At 44.7% G+C, this 20226-nt stretch overlaps 2 long non-coding RNA genes across 2 annotated transcripts in view; one reads left to right on the top strand and one right to left on the bottom strand.

Annotated features, from left to right (window-relative positions):
* The window catches only part of LOC111098570, a 59853-nt gene extending 56962 nt beyond the window's left edge, over positions 1–2891 (top strand). The window contains exons 2-3 of the long non-coding RNA XR_005368329.1: positions 1296–1456; positions 1683–2891. This is a non-coding gene — a long non-coding RNA (uncharacterized LOC111098570). The remainder of the gene's footprint in view (positions 1–1295; positions 1457–1682) is intronic.
* Positions 1–18539, bottom strand: part of LOC119864627 — a 39293-nt gene extending 20754 nt beyond the window's left edge. Inside the window, exon 1 of the long non-coding RNA XR_005368330.1 lies at positions 18353–18539. This is a non-coding gene — a long non-coding RNA (uncharacterized LOC119864627). The remainder of the gene's footprint in view (positions 1–18352) is intronic.
* Positions 18540–20226: the final 1687 nt, after the last annotated feature.

Here is a 20226-nt window from a genome sequence, read left to right as displayed (position 1 = left end):
GGAGGAAAGATCCAGATTTTAGTTTTTTTTTTTTTTCTTTTACATGGCAAGTTTCAAATACCTTCAGCCCAGGCGAGCAGGTGTATTGAGTCAGATGGGATCACCGGGTTGAGGCCAGGAGAATTTGAGCATTTTCAGTGGGCAAACAGCCATGAATGCCAGCCATATTGTGGGTCAAGGTCACCCATGGCGAAGGGAGGAGGTGTGGTTAGGGAAGTCCAAATCGAGAAGGTGATAACAGATGAAAGGACACGGAAGAGGAGCTGAGAAGGAGGCAGGAGGATAAACCAGGGAAGTGCGCACTCGTGCTGGATGGCAGGTGAAGCAGCTTTGTCTGACGAAGAGAAGAGTCTGGGTAGGTGGCTTCTTACTGTGTGGAGACCACACGTGCTGAAGTCGGCTCGCTCCACCATGTGCACTAGGATGCACTGCCCACCTGCAGGCTTGCACCACCCTCAGTCTCACACACTACTCATGCACTCACATGCTCTCACATCCACATACCACACTACACACACCGTTTACACACTCATGCCCTCATGCCACTTACTCATGCTCTCACATATGGTATATCCTTACACTCACATGCTCTCACACACCATAATTACACATTCTCCCCACTTACTCATGCTTTCACTCACCCACATACCACACTACACACTCACATACTGCCTACACACTCACACCCTCATATGCCACACACTCATGTTCTCACCACAGTTACGCATGCTTTCACATTTGGCCACATTACACACACTGCTTACATGCTCACACATTATATACATTGTCTCACACACACACTCACACATTTCTCACACTCTCAATGCTGATGCCCATGCCATGCCCAAGAGCACCTCCTCAGGTGGCAGTGGCAGAGGAGGAGCAGTAACAGGACATCTGGGGGAGAGAGGAGAAAAGGGATGGGGGGCTGGAGAGGGGATTGAGATTTGGAGATGCTCTGCTGCTGCCTTGAAGACCAAGGAAGGAGCCACAAGCTGAGAAATGCCAATGGCTTCCCAAATCTGAAAGAGACAAGGACATGGACTTGACCCTAAAGCCTCCCAAGGGAGGACAGCAGGTGGATCAGTCTGAGAAGAAATTTGCTGTCAGAAGTGCAGATTAGAGTGTTGGGGCCAGGAGCCAAGGAAGGCAGGTGCCTTGGAAAGCTGATAAAGGCAAGGGAGCCCCCAGAAGGAAGGCAGCCTGCCCACACCACAATTCCAGCCCCCAGAGGGTACTAACGGGATTTCTGACCCCCCCAGAACTGTAGGAGCATAATTTTGTTTTGTCTTAAGGAACTAAATTTGGAGTTGTTACAATAACAAAAGGAAGCTGATCCAGGAGGAACAAGATGCATCTCAGAATGTCTTCTCCATCTGAGGGGAAAATGGAACAGGTGCCCCGAGTCGGGGCGTGAGGCCCATCTCCTGCTCTGCTCCACTGGCTCTGTTCAGAGGTGAGGGCCTCTCCACCGTCTCTAACTGGAGGTACTGCTCCTCCGTGCACGGGCGGGTTGGCAATCTGCCTGAGCCAGGAGCTGTCCTGGACTTTCCCTCCGGAGAGGGCATGAACGTGGTTTGCTTTGTTGTCTTACAAGGTTGGGCCCCAGCTTCTAAGTGGATGCCCTTTGGTGGCTGTTTGATGATTCCCTGTGCTCATAACATAAATTATTTCTGCTTCAGGTATTGCAAAGTTGCACTGCTTCACCTCTGAGGAATTCAGCCTTGGAAAAATAGCCAGAATGCTAATTATCGCCAATTTCTGAGGAGGATTGTCTGTAAAATAACCCAAGAAGACTTTGCCTTCATTAACACATTGTTTCCTCAAGTTTCCAGAGCTCCATAGCATGCAGAGGAATGTGTTTAGGGGCAGATCCGTTTCCTCACTGGTACATGTCTACAGTGATAAAGCGCCCAACGTGGAGCCCACGAGGATTCGGGACACGATGGAAATCCTGCAGATGGCAAGGAAGTCAAGATGGTACCCAAGAGGATCTAGGCTGGAATTCTGCATCCATAAGACCCACCAGTTTGGGGCCTGTGTGTGTTTCCCTTGTCTCTAAGTCAGACTTTTCTCCTCTACAAGGGAGGGATACTGAGTCTCTGAGCACCTCTGCACACTTGTGCAAGGGCAGCAGTGGCATGTGCTGGGCAGCCCTTCCTGTAAGAGGGACTCTGTCTGCGGTCAGCATCCAGCCTCTGCACCTTTAGGACCTGCTTCCCAAACTGTTCCCAATGAAACTGAGCAGGATGGGGAAGCCAGAGCTAACATGTTTCTTGTCCCACGCAGACTGGGTGCTCTGGGTCTGTTGATGGCCCCAGTGAGCCTTTCCCGGAGCCACATGGTGGTGTCTTTCTAGCCAGTGTCCTTTCCTTCCCTGTCTCCTTCCACAGACGTCAGCCTGTACTGCAGTTCGAAAGCCCCACACACTTGCGGGGGGTCCCTCTGCCATCATCCCTCACAGACACTCCCCCTAGAAACCCTGCACATTCCTTCTTAGTGTCTTCTTCCTAGAGACCAGGCCAGCCACACCTGCATGTGGAAGAGTGCATATTTCATCGGCATACAAATCATGAAACTTCATCAGGAGAACGCACCCAGGTCAGCAGCATACAGATTAAGCGAAAGGCCTTATAGTGCCAGGCAAGTCCCCTTGCATCTCTGGACAGTTTCTACCCCCACCCAAGATTAACTGTCATCCTGACAGTTATTTGCATAATCGTGATACTAAAGCCTGAGAAAGAAATTACAAGAAAGAAAAAAAGCAACTAGAAGCCAGTCTCATGAAAATAGATGCAGACTCCTTAACAAATATTAGCAGATTGAATCCAGCCATGTAGCCCTTTTTTTTTTTTTATAGCCAATAATACATCTGGAAGCTTGGCATCTCTTGGAACTATTCTCCCATTATAAATAAAATTTGAAAACTTTGCCTTGGACTTGGAACACTCTCACCAGAGATCTGTGATGGTTCTGATAGCTTCTTGGCTCGTCACCTTGGCCGGGCTGAACAAGTCACCGATCATTCCGTAGAGCACTATTCTAGATGCTGCAGTGAAGGGGTTCTACAGTGTGGCTGAAATCCATTATCAGCTGCCTTTAAATTGGGGGGATTATCTTGAGTGGGCCTGACTTAATCAGGGAAGGTCTTAAAAGAATGCTTACACTTTTCCTGGGGGGAGGGAGGGAGGCTCCCATCTGTGCACAGGCCTGTGGGGCTCCAGCTCACCTGTGATCTTCTCTTCCCTGTGGCCTGCCCCACAGCCTTTGCACCTGCTGGGCTGGCCCCCCTCCCTGCCACCTTCCTCTGCCCCTACCCCTCTCCCTCCCTCCTCTCCCCATCTTCCCCTCCCTCTCCTTCTCCTATCCTCTTTTCCATCCTGCCCCCCTATCCTACTGGCTCTGTTTCTCTAATTGTATCTTGACTGATACAATGACTCTGTGGCAGGTGCCAAGTCAATTATTCTCCTTGTAGTTTTTCCAAAGCCTTTGGGCAGATCCTTTTATTTTAGAGAAAGTCAAACCCTGAGTTGCTGGCTTAACAAAGTGGGGTTGTAGAAAGCACTAGCGTCAGCAGAGAGAAGTTCCCAGCCCACCAATTTTACCCACCGAACGTGTGATCACAGACAAGTCACTTAAATTCTCAGGTCTGTCTTTGGTGGCAGGCCCTGAGGGGGTGTTGGCGGAGCCTTCTCTCTAGCACAGCACCTCCCCTGCCCCCGTCAGAGCCTGTCAGAGGACAAAGGGCAGAGAGAGGCAGTTTTGCAATTTTACTTGCTCAGTTCAAGGTTTCAAGGTTGCTCTTTTCTTCGATGAACCTTTCCATTCATCATGTCATTTTGGACTTTTGGCTTTTTGCTCAAGCCAAAAAAGAAAAAAAAAAAAAAAAAAAGAGGTTTATTTCTACAAAGGTGAGTAGAGTAGGGATCCGTCTGGGGATGCTAAGTGTGTGTCAATGGCTGGTGACAAATAGCACATTTAACACAATCGATGACAAAGCTCTTGATCTTATTATTTCATACTCTGGATTCACTTCACTTGCTCAGAGTCTCCAGAACATGAATAATGACCCTTTTAGAGTTTAAGTGTCTAACCTTTATTTGGTAAATGAGATTACATAAAGAATCTTAAGGATAACTTAAGGGACAAAGTAGAAATTTTTGACTCGAGCTGGTGACCCAGGAAGGCAACAAGGTCATCACCGCTCCACGCTCCAGTCCTACCTGGATTTCCAGGAACCTGGTCCATCTGGGGTTTTACTCAAGCTGTTCCTCTGGCAGTGTACCTGTCCCTCCACCCCCCTGACTCTGACTTTGGCCAAATGAGTTAACGTCCCCCAGCCTCTGATTAGTCCTCTGTGAGATGCAGAGCTAGGATCGATGATCCCCGTGGTCCCTTCGTTCCAGCTGGGAAATTGGCTGAGCATGAAATCTGAATATGAAATTCCAGCATCACCTTTCTTTGAAAAGTGGAAAACAGAGTAATGAGAAAACTGCTTGGGCTATTATTTGAGAATGAGGGATTGGGAAGATTGATGTGCTTGCCCAGAAGGAAAATAAGCTTGGATGTCGGGTCTGTAAAGTGTACCCTTTATGAAATTGTGAATTTTTCAAGAGGAAGAAGTGATGTGCTCTGGGGCTTGTTGCTTAACTTGAGGCATAGGATGTATTTCTGGCCCCTGGCAGGACAGAGAAAGCAGTGAGGCAGGGTGGCCCGCAGTCCTGTACACACCATTCCAACACATGCACACCTGCACACGCGCACACATGCATGCACGTACACACACACATGCACACATGCGCACACATACTGCACTCCTGCTGTCATGACCATCTTGTTCCGTCCCTTGCCATCTGGGTCGACCCGCTCACCCCTATACTTGACTCTCCATCCCAGCTAGCCCCTTCGTCCTGTTGGCTCACACTCTTCACGTTCAGGCCAAGTGAATGCTGCCTTCTGCCAAGAACCCCAGAAGTAATGGCATAGGGAGTGAGTAAAATGCCAGCTGAGTCTGCAGAGATGTATAAATGGATTTAGATTCAACCACTATTTATCACATACTCACTGGGAGCTGCACTGCGCTGGGATTTTTAAATACACTGCATCGCCACAGCCCTGTGGTTCGGGGTCATGGCTGAATGGTGACACCTCTCCCCCGCCACCCCCACCACCAGAAAGGTATATCCGCATCCTAATCCCCACAACCTGTAAACCTTATCTTATTCAGAGAACGGTTGTTGCAGATGTAATGAAGTTAAGGGTCTCAGGATGAGAGCATCTTGGGTTATCCAGGTGGGCCCTAAACCCAATAAGCGTGTCCTCAGGAAAGGGGGGCAGGGGGACGCACAGAGTGGCCAACAAGGCAGAGAGCACTGAGGGAGCCACCAGCCCAGGAATGCCAGGGGCCTCCAGAAGCCGGGAGAGGTGAGCAACAGGTTCCCCCCGGAGCCTTTGGTGGAAGCATGGCTCTGCCAATACTTGGATTTTTACTCTGGCCCCCGTAGACTAGACTCTCTTGTTTTGAGCCACATGGCTGTGGCGACTTATTACAGCAGCCCTCGGAAGCTAATATTACACAGATGCCCTCCGCGGAGGGCATGACCAACAACAAGCTTAGACGTCATGGGAGTTAGTGGTGTCCTGTTATTTATTTGCAATAGGATCACTTTTCCACGTCCCACTTCTTTCCTGATGGAAATCTGTTTTTCTCTGAGTGGCCATCCTCCTCTCAAGCTGCCGTGTGCCTCAGGGACAGCCGACCCCACTGGGCTTGTCTTGTTTCTTCCCAATGAACCTAAGGCCTTCCCTGGCTGATGAGTTACCAGGTAAAGGCTGCTAAGCCTTCTGGGAAAGTCGTCTTTGATCCTAACAGTGAAGCAGGAGGTGACATTTTTTTTCCCACAAGGTGTCAGTGGATCATATGTGAAGCTTAGAAGGCAATTGTCCTCCAGCTTGAGGGTGAAGTCAACCCTGAAGATGACAGAATGGAAGGACTTGGTCCTTGTCACTGCTTAAAGGCACTGAAGCCATGTTACCACTGGACTTGATGATGAGTTGATAAATGTCTTTAGTTTTTATGTTGGTTTGACTAGAGATTCCTTTATGGGCTGCCAGACTCTTCCTGACTGGTCCGAGCCTCCCCACTGGTCTCCCGTCTCCTGTCCTGCTTCTGCTGATCTTCAGGTCAACCCCTGAAGTGACTTTAAGGATCATTGAGGATCCAAGTAATATAGCTGGAAACCAGGCATTGAAGACACCTTTTAGAGATGCAACAATATGTAAAAGAATTAGTCTCTGGGTCCAGAGAACTGTGTAAATTATCCAGCTGCATTTTATTTTATTTTTAAATATTTTATGTATTTGAGAGAGAGAGAGAGAGAGCAAGCAAGAGAGCATAATCAAGGGTAGCAGCAGAGGGAGAGGGAGAAGCAGGCTCTCCCCATGTGGGGCTGGATCCCAGGACCCCAGGATCATGACCTGAGCCCAAGGCAGATGCTTAACCGACTGAACCACCCAGGTGCCCTGAGGTTCTTTTGACTTGCCATTCTGGACTTTATCTTTATCCAATGACATATAGGCTTAACTCAAGACGGTCTACTTACTAGGAATTGTACAGAAACCACTTAATCTCCCTAATAGCCCAACAAGGCATTAGCTGTTCTCCATGTGGCAAGATTTAGGTTCAGCACTCTGGTGTCTCGTGCAAATTCACATAGCTAATAACTCATGGGTCCCAGAGTCAAGGCCAGGTCTTAGATTCCCAGGGCTTTCTGCTAATTAGCTGAAGTAAATAAGGTCGGTGCTCCTCACTTTCTCATCAGACATTTGCAATTTGTCAAATGTTTTTTTATCTTTCTGAGTATTACTTTATGGGAAAACATTTCAGAAGAATGGAGAGATTTCCATCAAGTTCAGTATTCCACTGAGAAAAATCAGTGAGGACTAATTCAGTATCTAGCTCAGGTTGTGATCTTAAAATGGCGGCTAATAAATCTTGAAAAAGTGTATCTAATGAGGGGCAAATTGAATCCTGGAAATAGCTAGGATTTGGTTCTGTAAATCTTGCTGTTTTTATCTGAGGAAGGGGAAGCTGCCTAGAGTGATTTCTTTTGTCATTGTTCTGCGAAAGCGAATTCCTACAAAAGTGCTTTGCGAATGACAACAAATGTCAAGGGGAGTCACCATGTTGGGGTTTTGAGTGCTTCAGCCACCTGGGACCAGTCAGGAGACAGTTCCTCAAAAAGTTAAAAATTGGGCTACCCAATGATCCAGCATTTGCATTAGTAGGTATTTACCCAAAGGATACAAAAATACAGCTTTGAAGGGGTACATCACCCTGATGTTTATAGCAGCACTATGTATAACAGCCAAATTATGGAAACACCCCAAGTGCCCATAAACTGATGAATGGATAAAGAAGTTATGGTCTATACAGTGGAATATTAGCCCTCAAAAGAATAAATTCTTACCATTTGCAATGATGCCGATGGAGCTAGAGGGTATCACGCTAAGTGAAATAAGTCAGAGAAAGACCAATACCATATGATCTCACTCATATGTGGAATTTAAGAAAACAGATGAACATATGAGGAAGGGGAAAAGAAAAAAAGGAGAGAGAGAAACAAACCATAAGAAACTCTTATTAAGGGCACTTGGGTGGCTTAGTTGGTTAAGTGTCTGTCTTCGGCTCAGGTCATGATCCCAGGACTGGGATCGAGTCCTGCTTCAGGCTCAGTGGGGAGTCTGTTTCTCCCTCTACTCCTCCTGCCTGCTTGTGCTCTCTCTCTCTCTCAAATAAATAAATAAAATCTGAAAAAAATTCTAAAAAAAGAAACTCTTAATGATAGAGAACAAACTGAGGGTTGATGGAGGAAGGTGGGTGGGGGATGGGCTAGATGGGGGATGGGGATTAAGGAGGGCACTTGTGATGAGCACTGGGTGCTGCCTATAAGTGATGAATCATTAAATTCTACCTCTGAAACCACTATTGCACAGTATGTTAACCAAATAAATTTAAATTAAAAAAAAAAAAGTGCTCCTGGGTGGCTCAGTTAGTTAAGCGTCTGCCTTTGGCTCAGGTCATGATCTCAGGGTCCTGAGATTGAGTCCCTGAGCAGGGAGACTGCTTCTCTCTCTACTTGTGCTCTCTCTCTCTCTCTCTGTGTCAAATAAATATATAAAATCTTCTAAAAAATAAGCAAAGAAAGGAGATACTAACCACACACAAGATAAACAGATTTTAATAGAATTGCTAGTTAGGTAAACAAAAGAATAGAAAGGAAGCTGTAAAGTGTACAGAGGTGGCAATTTTAGGGCTTTGGGATCAAAGGCCGAAGGCTAGAATGATTTCCATTAAAATTTAGACATTTACAGGAAGGGTGGCATTGCTCAGAAACTTCTGAGGAAGGGGGTGCCCCACTGGTGCTGGTGGGTCTGAGGGGCTCTGAAGAACCGGTTCTGTGAGTGTTTGGAAAAGCTGCAAAGTGGATCCAACCTCTCCCAAAGGAAGGGAGAGCCCGTCCAGGGTGGGGAAGCCTGGAGCTGCTCTGCTCACAGGAACAGGAAGTAGGCGGGAAGCGCATGGGGAGCCAGCATCCTCGGGCTCCCCCAGCCTGACATTCCTTTCTAGTGTCCCTCCCACCATCTCCAGCGCTTCACAAGGAACCGGCATCACAGAGCAGGGCATTGACTTAATAGTTGGCACTTGGTTCTCATTTCCAAGTCCTGCAAGTTCCCTGCAAAGTAGCTACTGTCATTTCCATTTTATGTTGTCGGAAATCTTAGTGAGAGACATTACAACTTTGCTGGAGTTCCGCCAGAATGTTCTAGAACCAGGATTATAATCCACTTGTATTTGACTCTGTAAAATCTCTGAGGGTGAGCTTCTGACTCATTTTACTTCATATTCGATGACAATATTCGATAAATATTTATCACGCTCCTAGATGCCAAGCACTATTATACGGAATGGGGATATGGTGGTGAATAAGTCATCACCCTTCTCCTCTTGGAATTTATAATCTCTATTAAGCATTACAAACACATACACAGAGGCGCGCTACTTATGGTAGGAGTCTCACAATTTTAGGAATTTAGTAACATTTTGAATCTATGTGTAGAAATAAAAATAATGATATTTTACAAATGATGGCAAATAGGAAGGGGATTTTGGAACAAAATATTAGTGGACTCTAAATTCCAAATTTTCAATAGGCTTCTCTGCTATACACTCCATTCCTATAAACTATTTTTTTTAGGTTGTTGAACACTAAACTTGCTCATATTTACTCTTTCTTACTTTTTTCCTCTGATTTCAAAGTACACATGGGGAGAGGCTTCTATTTGTTCTACTCTTTTACTATTTGTTTCTAATTTAATTATATGCAGCAAGAAATGGTGAACTATCAACTCAAATTTGTTGAAACATATTTATAAAGTCTGTGAGGTGGAGTGTGTGTGTGTGTGTATGTTGCAACACTTCTGAATATGTATATTTTATGTATATTTATGTATATTTTACAATAAAATATACCATTATTGTGGATTTGCCCATTTAAAAAATTTTTATTGCAGATACTTTGAGGTTATGTTTTGTGCCCAAAGATGTAAGCAAGGTCCTGCATATGATATATTTTTGGTGGGTAGTTTATTTTATCCTTTTCTTGGGTTGATCCTTTTTATTCTTTTAATATTTTTTCTTTTGGTTCTTTTTTTAAAATCTGATACTAAATGTTACTAAAATAACTTTTTGGGTTATAAGACTGGAAAGCTGTTTTCCATATTCATTGTCAAATGATATCCCTTGAATCAGGAACTAACCCTTAAACAGTGCTTCTATACGTCATGCATGTTCTGAGCACCATTATATACATACACCCACAAGCTCACTCACTACCCACAGCTCCCTGCATGGCATTATGTTCATGTGGCAGAGCAGGAGACTCAGGCAAGCTATGTCCCAGGCCACACAAAGAAGATGTAGCAGAGCTGGGTGTCACATCCGTGCATCCTAGCTCCAGAGTCGTGCATTTATCCATAATTTTCCACTGTACGTAAAGTATGACTAAGTGGGAATTTGGGGTTGAAAGTTACTTTCCTTTGGCAACTTGAGGATACTAATCCATCTCTGCATCTTTTTTTTTTTTTTTTTGCCAAAAATCTGTCCTCAAAAGGATTTCTTTGTAGGTGAACTAATTCTTTCTGGAAACCTTCTAGGATTTTCTATTTTCTTTAAGTTTTAAATCTCTCGAGATATCTATGCCTTTTGTTTAGAATTCAGTGTATCATCTTTTAATGGGAGAGTCTGTGTCTTACAAGAAAAAAAGCCAAACACCTTCACTTCTGGAATGGTTTTGGTTATTATTTCCATTGTCAACATCCATTTCTTGCCTTCTTCTGGCACTATTATCACGTGGGTGTCACAGGCTCCCGATCCAGCCTTTGTGCTTCTTGCCAGGCCCGTCACTTTGCAATGCCACGTTGCATTCTGGGTGATTTCCTCAGTGCTATCTTCCCATGCACCACCTGTTTATTCCACTAGGTCTGGCCAGGAGCTCATCCTAATGGGATGACGAAGTCACTTTATTGTGATTTAATTCACATACCACAAATTCAACCCACATGAAAGGTATATGTCAATGTGTTTCAGTAGAGTTGCATGACCACCACAATTTAACTGGGAGACTTTTTCATCACTCCAAAAGGAAATCTCGTGCCCATTAGCTCTTACTTCCCCATCTCTCTGTTCCTTTCAGCCCTGAATTCCCTTGAGGGGTGCTGATCTTTCTGTCTCTGTACATGGGCTTGTTCTGGACATTTTGAATTAAGGGAAACATAGACTATGTGGCCTTCTGTGTCTGGATCTTTTTACTTAGTATAATGTCTTTAAGATTCATTTATATTGTAACATGAGTTACTACTTCATTCTTTTCACAGCAGAATAATTTTCATTGTCTAAATGTACCACACATTGTTTACCCATTCATCAGTTGATACACATTTGGGCTGTTTCCACTTTGGGGCTGTTATGAATAATGCTGCTATGAACATTCATGCACACACATTTTTTTTTTTTTGTGGACTGTTTCAAGTCTTTTGGGCATAGACCTTGCAGTGAAATTGCTGGGTAACACGGTAACTCTGCATTTAACTGTTTGAGCGACTTCCAGCCTGTCTTCCAAAGTGACTGCACTATTTTGTATTCCCACCAGCAGTGTGTGCATCACTCAGTGAGCGCCATGCAATCTCACTGTGGTTGCGATTTGCATTTCTGTAATGACTAATGAGGTTGAGCATCATTTCATATGGTTGTTGGCCATTGGCATGTCTTCTTTGGAGAAATGTCTATTCAAAATTTTTTGTCTGCTTTAAGTGCCCCCCACACATACCTTATGATTGTATGAGTTTAAAAAAACATTTTAGGTATAAGTCCCTTATGGCTACATGATTTACAAATGTTTTTTCCCCACTCTGGGTTGTCTTTTAATTTTGTGTAGAGTGTCATTTTCAGCACAAAAGTTTTTAATTGTATTGAAATCCAGTTCATTTTTTAACTTGCTGCTTTTCTTTGGTGCTGTATCTAAGAAACCTCTGTCAACCCCCAGGCCATGAAGACTGACTCCTCCTTTTCTTCTAAGAGTTTCATAGTTCTAGTTCCTACATGTAGATCTCTGATCTATTTGGAATTTTGTGGTATGAGGGAGAGGTCATTATGACTATGGTCATAATGGTGCCATTTGTTGAAAATACAACCTTTCCCTCATTGAATTTTTCTGGCACTTTTGTTGCAAATCAATCAACTGTAAATGTAAACATGTATTCCTGGGCGTTATGTTCCATTTGTTGGCCTACATATCTCCACCTATGCCAGTACAATATCATTTTCATGACTGTACCTTGTAGAATGTTTCAAAATTGTGAATCATCTAACTTTGTTCTTTTTCAACATTGTTTTGGTTATTCTGGGACTTTGGAACTTCTAAATAAGTTTTGGAATTTTCTTACCAATTTCTACAGAATAACCCCAGCTGGGATTTTGAAAAAGATTAAATAGAATCTATAGATTTCTTTGGGGATTATTGTTGTTTTGCCAATATTAGATCTTCTGATCCATGAACACAGGCTTTCACTACATTTATATTGATCTTTAATTATTTTCAACAACACTTTATACTTTTCAGTTTGTAAGTCTTGCACTTCTTTTTAAAAATAATTTTTACACGTTTCAATCTTTTTAACACTATTATGAATGGAATTGCTTTCTTAATTTCACTTTAGGGTTGTTTATTGCTAGTGTATAGAAACAATTAAAGCTTGGGTATTAATCTTGCATCCTGCAAAGTTGCTGACTTCATTTATTAGTTCCAGTGGGTTATTAGTGGATTCCTCCAGATTTTCTATACATAAGACAACATCATTTACAAATAGAGATAGTTTCATGTCTTCCTTTTTTTCTTTTTTCTTGCTTAATTGTCTTGACTAGGACCTCCAGTAAAATGTTGAACAGAAGTATCAAGAGAAGACATGCTTGTCTTGTTCCCGATCTCAGGGGCTAAACATTCAGTCTTTCAGCCTTAAGGATGGTCATAGTGGGTTTCTCACAGACAGACTTTTGTCAGGCTGAGCGGTTTCCTTTGTATTCCTCATTTATTGAGTGTTTTTATTATGAAAGGGCATTGGATAGTTGTCAAAGGCTTTTTCTGCATTGAGATGACTGTGTGGTTTTTATTCTTTGTTCTATTAATATAGTGTGTTACAGTGATTGACAAATTATAGCCCCGATAATAGTTTTATCAGTAGGATTTTTAAGCCTATGTTCATGGCCTCGATGTCCCAAACCCAACTGTGGGTCTGAGCAGTGAGGCTCTTCTGGCCTTCCTAGGGGACTGGGAATATTCTTTATTTATTTTTTTTCTTTGGTAGGAGTATTTTATTGTATTTTATTAGGAGTAGTAATTTTTATTTTTTACTTTATTTAAAAATTTTAAAACTTAAATTCAATGTAGTTAACATATACTATATTAATAGTTTTAGGGGTATAATTTAGTGATTCATCAATTATGTATAACACCCAGTGTTCATTCCATCACATGCCTTCCTTAATGCCCATCATCCAGTTACCCTTTCCTCCCACCCACCTCCCCTCCAATTCTCTTAGCTTCTTTTTCGTTGGTGTCCCCAATATCTGAGAACAGGGTTTATGTGCCATATATTTAACCAAAGAAAATAAGGATTTTTGTTCATTTTTTAAAAGTTGTATTCTAATCACCTAGAATAATGAAGGAATGTTGAAACAAATCAATGAAAAATTGAAATTAGGAAAAAAAATGTTAACGTAGATCAGCTGTTCCTGACCTCACTCAGATCTCCTTGTCCTCAGGATTCAGTTTCTTTCTTTGAGCTGAGGAAAATTCTTATATATGGGCTGGCACCATCAGCATGAGTGGTGCTTCTCAGCTCTTGTTTCTGCAGCAATGTCGGGTCTGTTTTACTTCACCTGGGCTCACCTAGACTAAAGGTTTCAAAGTGCTGGATCTCTGTCTGTCCTAGATCCTCTGGAGACATGGAGAGTTTATTTATATGCACAGAAGTGAAGTGATCATCCTGGGGGGTCACGGTGTAGAACAGTGCTTCTCAGAGTGAGTCCTTATACCACACCAGGGAACTGGTTACAGATGCATAGTTGGGATACCCTACCCCAGACCTACCAAAGTTGGGTAGATACCCTACCCCAGACCTACAGGATCAGAATCTGGAGATCTAGGTCTCACAAAGCCCTCCAGGTCTCTCTCCGTGTAGGCCAATGTGTGAGCACCCCTGGGGGAAAGGAAGAGAGGGCCCAAAAAGGCCAGTGAGCTGTTGGAGGTGGAGGCTCTATTTTAAGTCTGGGGAGATGAAACCAGAGAGGAGGAAGAGAAGTTTAGGAAATTAAGAAGGAGGCTGTGGTGACTGTGCATGTGGGCGGGGAGAAAGGAGACAAGAATCGAGATGGTTCTGGTTCCGAGCGGGGGTGACTTGGCAGTGCCATTGGACCAAAATAAGGAACAAGTAAAGGAAGAGGAACAGGTTAGAGAAAGAACAGGATAGGCTGTGTACCTGACTCACCCATATATTTTGGAGTCAGAGGAGCTTGTTGAAAATCCCCAGCAAGCCACTCTGGAGCCGTATGACTCCGCACTGAGTCACTTAAGCTCTCTGAGCCTCTGTTGCTTCAGCTGCATAGAGACTATTAATAGTAACGTCTTTGTGTTGTCTTGAAAATAAAAAAATAAAAAAATAAAGCAAACTGCCGCCTGCAAGAGGTCATGTGAGGTCTAGAACACCGTACATATTTGCCAAGTCTAGAGAGTCAGAAGGAACGGAGGTCAGTTCCCTGACTTACCACTTGTTATTGGGAGCCTTGCTAAGCTCACTAGCACTTCTGGCTTTGGCTTTCTCTTAGGTTACTCGAGGATACTAGAGTCTATCTCCGTCGTTGTTCCAAGAATTAAATGAGGTCACATGTGTAAGCTGCTTAGCATGGAGCCAGGTGCTGGGAAGTGCTCAGTAAATACCAGCCATTATTATGATTACCGAAAGTAACATTGAAGACAGCTTACTTTTAAGTTTACAATATACATTTCCAGAGCTCAAGTTCTTACCGAAGACTCAAGTTTAAGTGGAGTCAGCTTGACACTGACTTTGAGAGTTTTCTTTGGAAGGTAGTAAGACCAGAACACACAGAAAATGCCTCAAAGCCCAAGTTGAGGCCTTTGCGAACAGTGGGAGTCTTCTCTTTTGAGAAGTGTGTATGCTTTTGGATCCTGTGAAATAGGAATGGTAGTGTGAGTACATGAGTTCTATTTTTGGAAGGTATCCGAAAAATGACCCTAACATTAATTATGATTATTTTTTGCCAGAAACAGGTGCAGGAGGGATTGGATCACAGGTCTGCATTGCTGTGGTGGGAGCTGCCTTCCTCCAGAGCTTTGTCCTTGAGGACCCATCCAGAAATCATGCTAAATCATGCTACGCCCATGACATCTGTCGTGGAAATGTTCTGTATCTCTTTCTCTCACCACCATGGTGCTGCTGCTAAAAGTCGCCCAGAGAGCAAAGCTAGAGCCCCTTGTATGAGCTTCTAACAGAACATAATTGTGTCTACAGCCCTGAAATTTTCATTTAAGTTCATTGTTAAGCTGCATTCCCATCAACACCACAAATGCAGCCCTTTATTATTCCTGCTATCTGGCTGTCTCCTGATCCAGAAGAGGCAGGCAACAGGGACTCCCAGTCACCCTGTTGGGGAGCACCGAGTTCTGTTGATGTTCCCAGGAGCCTCTCCCCTCCATCCTGTCCCTTTCTGTAGCCCGGCTGGGCTCTGGCTCTTCTCACCTGGATCCCCAACAGCCATCTCACTGTGTGGCCACCTCCAACACCTCTTCCCTATGAGACACACATAAGGCCGCCAGCAGTTTCTCTGAACCTGGTTCTGATTGGACCACTGCTCCACTGTAATCTCCAGAGGGGGTCTGCACTCCTTGGGGAATCAAACTCAACTTCCCAGAGAGTGTTCTGGGCCCCCAGCAAACTACTTCTCCACTCTCACTTCCCTACGTCCTCTTTTCTTTATCCTCTGCTTCTACCACTCAGATGACTCCATTCTCCCAGAACATCCACTGCCAGAATCAGCTCTGCCCTCTTTCCTTGTCCTTCCACCATCCAGATCCCCACTCTGTCTCTGGGGAGTGTGGCATTCCTACAGGCCTTTGAGTCTTGGCTTAAATGCAGCCTCATCCACAAGGACTCTCCTCATTCCCATCAGCACCACAGTCCTTCTCTGTCTTTACAGTACCAGGGAGAAACCAGATAGGCCATAAAACAGTTACACTCACAGAGTCTCAGCCACTTGCCAAAGCAATCTGGAAACAAGAACCGAATTTCCTTCCACTCCCTATGGCTCACAACTCTGGTGGCATAGGACCCCTTTACTTGCACAGACCAATTATATCTACATCCTCTTCATTTCAACCTTTACCTCCATTTAGTTTTTTAGTGAATATTGCTATGATGAAGAGTAGCAGTAAAATGGGCCTGTGACACCCACCATCTCCAATGTTCCTCTGTGTAGGGGTGGGGTTCTGATACAGAGCAAGGCTATGTTGGGAAAGCCTGAACCCTACCCAGCCACCTGGTCCCAAGATTCACTCAAACAGACTGGGCTTCTGGATATAAACAAACTGGCTCGTGGATGCAGGACTGTGGTCCAGGCCAGCATCAGAGGGATGAGGGGCATCATTTCTATAAGAGCCAAGTATGCCTGTGCTGGACAGCAATGGTGGGGACATCAGGGAATCAATGCTTAAGAAGGAAGCCCTGCAGGCAAGACAGTGACCCAGCAATGACACTCCAATTGGGTCCAGTGTGGGGTGGTAGGCTGCTCTATGGGCCTTTTGGAGCCAGCCTGATCCGTTTGCCCCCAAGCTGTGGAAAGGGATCCTGAGGCCTGTATACTTGTCTTCATTTAATCTCATAAGGATCCCATAAAGCAGGTGCTGTTGGACACCAGTGCCTTTCTTTCTTTTTTTTTTTTTTAAGATTTTATTCATTTATTCATGAGAGACACAGAGAGAGGCAGAGAGATAGGCAGAGGGAGAAGCAGGCTCCCTGTGGGAAGCCTGATGCGGGACTTGATCCCAGGACCCCAGGATCACAAGCTGAGCCAAAGGCAGACACTCAACCACTGAGCCACCCAGGTGCCCCCACCAGTGCCTTTTGAAATCCAGGCCCTGACTCTCCCCACATTCCAGCTCCAACCTCAGGCAAGAACAGGGGTTAAAGGCAGGAAATTAAGGTATAAATTAAACAATAGGCATCTTTCTGGCCCTGACTAATATAAAATATTTAGAGATGAGTAGGCCCGACTCTGCCTGAAATGCAAATGAACAAGCAGAGGTCTGAAGACTTGCCATTTGGTCAGTGCGGTGGGAGCTGGGGAGGGCTCTTCTGCTCTTGGGAAGCAACTTCCTGACTCCAGCGTGGCACTCGTCAGGCGAAGCAGCCAACCGCAGACGCACCAGAAGGGCTGCAATCTGGCCCTGACGTTGCAGAGGTAACTTTGGCACCTCGTTCGCCACTGGCAACGAGATCTGTGTTTGCATGAAAGTGATCCCTTTGCTAACACTCAGTACTTTTCAAAGTCATTTCTCAGTCTTTGAGCCTTATGGCCACTTCTTATCTGAATTAAATGCATACCTGCCTTGTCCATGCCTTCTGGCCTCTGGACGCTGACTCTCTGGGTTGGCATCTGCCTTCCACCAATTCCTTAATGGGAGGACTTGAACAAACTACTTAATCTTTCCTTGTCTCAGTTTTCTCATCAATAAAAATGGGTTTGTTTTAGGAGCACCTGGGTGGCTCAGTGGTTAAGCATCTGTCTTTGGCTCAGGTTGTGATCCACGGGTCATGGGATTAAGTCCAGCATTGGGCTTCCTGCAGGGAGTCTGCTTCTCCCTCTGCCTATGTTGCTGCCTCTCTCTCTGCATCTCTCATGAATAAATAAATAAAATCTTTTTTTTAAGGCTTCTTTTTAGGATTAAATGAGAAAATACAGGGTAAGTGCTTACTGTGATGCCTGGTCTATGGTAAATTTTTAATAAATATCAGCTTTTATTAAGAAGTTTGGATTGGCGTAAAAGTCAACTTGGAAGATGTATCTGGAAACATTTTGCAAACACAAGTATGTAATGAATCCACTACTGTGATTTGTTCTGTTTTCTTCTTCTATAGAGCTGGCCCAGACAGGACAGGTCATGTTTCTATAGCACATACAAAGTACCTGTACGTGGAGAGATGCAGGAACCCACCCTAGGTCACCTGGTATCTGATGGAAGGGTGATTCCTACATTGTGGCAGGTTCTCTCAACACATGACTGTGGGGCCCAGGCATGACACGGCGCCTCCCAAGGGCCTGAATCTCCAAGGCCAGAGGCTGGGTTTGGTGTCCTCCCCCCACATCAGTCATGTCCTACTTTCTCATGGCCTCCTCTGTGCACACCTGGACACACCTATGGCAACAGACCCCAGCCCTTTACCATTTTTCTCAACAAATTAATTCCACTCAAGAGATGTATTGTGGAAAACTTTGCTATGTGTCTGAGAAGTCATTGGGGACGCTTGTATAAAGTAGCTCATAGGTTTTTCCATCTCCCTGGCTCTCTAGCCCTGCACAGGCCCACCTCTGTGATGGCTCTGACACCACAGAGGTGACATTCCTGCCTCCTGCGGCCCCCTGGGAAATGGATTCCAGCCCAACCACCAACCCCCTCCCCGCCTCACCTGGTTGAAAGTGCTTGAGAAAGTCAGGGCTACTAACCTGAGCTCTGCTTCCACACTCTTTGGGTTCAAATCCAGGCTCTTCAGCTTACTAACAGTCTTGACCAGGATGGTGAACTTGTTTGTGCATCTTTTTCCTCATCTGAAAAATGGAAGATTATTTTTTTCTCTGAAAATGGAACCAAAACCTAGTATAGAGGTAGAACCCTGCTTCTCTGTTTCTTCTGCTTGACATTGCACCTCTGCTTTTTATTGAAGACTAGCCGAAATCCCTCCCATAATCTGCTATTACCTTACAAACAGAATTGCATTCCTTCTGCATGACAGACCATGAAAGCAGACACATTCCCATGTTAGGGTAAGTGTAATTAAAATCAGAGAGTCTGCAACTTGTTCTCAAGCATGTAAGTGTTATGTGTTGCAACCACAACCAGAAATCCCAATTTCTGCCTCCTGACTCCAAGGCTAGTGCTCTTTCGTCTAGAGAATATAACACAACAGGCACATTCCCTGCAGCTACTAGATAACTACAGCAGACACACACACACACACATACAGACATATGCACGTACATATACACACCACTCACTTCTACGGGGGATGAGAGGGACCAGTTTTGAGAGTAACAGTCTACTCAGGGTAACACTTCTTACCACTTGAAGTATCTCACTTAAAAGGTAAGTGTTTTGCTTTTGGACTCCTAAGATTCCAACTGGCTCACTTTAGGTCTCAAAGACTTATTTCTCATTCCCTTTTCTGTTGGAAATTTATCAGTTGACTTTGTGTGTGTGTGTGTGTGTGTGTGTGTGTGTGATGACCTCATGAAAATAATCCACCTTTATTGGACCCATTGGAACTGGGACTAGTCCAAGTGCTTTATTACAAATCAAATTAATCCTCAAAGCACTTTGAGTAGGTATTTTCATCATCCTGATTTTGCAGATTTGGAAAACAAGGCAAAGAACTTTGAAATTCTAGCTTAGGGTCACAGAGCCAGTAAGTGAAGGAACCAGATTCCAAATCCAGGAAGTCTGATCTCGACGACTAAGCAATGTATCCATGATCACTCCCTGAGTGTCAGCTTGATACTGGCTGACATTGTAGTAGATACCTTCATATATTAACTTGGCCACTATACAAAACCCCAGAAGGGTAATGTGCCACTTAGGGCAAAGAGCAGGAATGAAGATGCCATTCTGTCCAAGAGAAGGTCATGGAGAGGCTGTGACCACCACCTGGTCTGGGAGTTCCTCCTTTGGGAATATGCTCTCTGCACCCCAACCCCATGCCAACCCCCATCCCACGGGGCCAGCCCCACAGTGGGACCCATTTTTGGGCACTTCACCTTGAGACAGCACAGTGTTGTTGAGAGAATCTGGATAGCCAACATGGCTGAACCCTGTTAAGGTCTCTGCAACCTGAACATTCCGGCAGGTGGGGTGCAGAGACCTCCTCCTCAGGTGGCGCCCAAGGCAAGCCTGGTAAGTCTCCTTGCTTCTTAAACCTACCACCTACTGATCTGGAGTGGCCCACCTCTTCCATCTATCTCTCCCTGTCCTGCACATGTGGGGGGTGGTTTGGGAACCCACAATTCTGAATGTCTGAAAGAGAGAGAATTTAATGCAGGGCATTGGTCCAGAGGGTCACAGAAAAGCAGATGAATTGGCAGACAATGTTGAGCTAGTCCAGATCCAGTAACACCAGAAACGCACTTCTTTTCAGGTTTTGGAGTGAGGAGGTACTGTTTCTCCATCCCAGGGGCTAACATTCCTTGACAACAGCGGGAACCAGCACGGACACTGCTGGTGGCAGGTTAGCTGTGTAGGAGGCAAAGCCGCTGCGGAAACACTGCCTGAGCTACATCACAGGGGAAGACAAACGTGTGTGATAAGATTGGCTTTTTGTAATCAAACT

Source organism: Canis lupus, chromosome 13 (genome assembly GCF_011100685.1).
Source record: "Canis lupus familiaris isolate Mischka breed German Shepherd chromosome 13, alternate assembly UU_Cfam_GSD_1.0, whole genome shotgun sequence".
NCBI lineage: Eukaryota > Metazoa > Chordata > Mammalia > Carnivora > Canidae > Canis > Canis lupus.
Note: the sequence above shows the minus strand (reverse complement) of the source record. Positions and strands in the feature narration are given on the sequence as shown.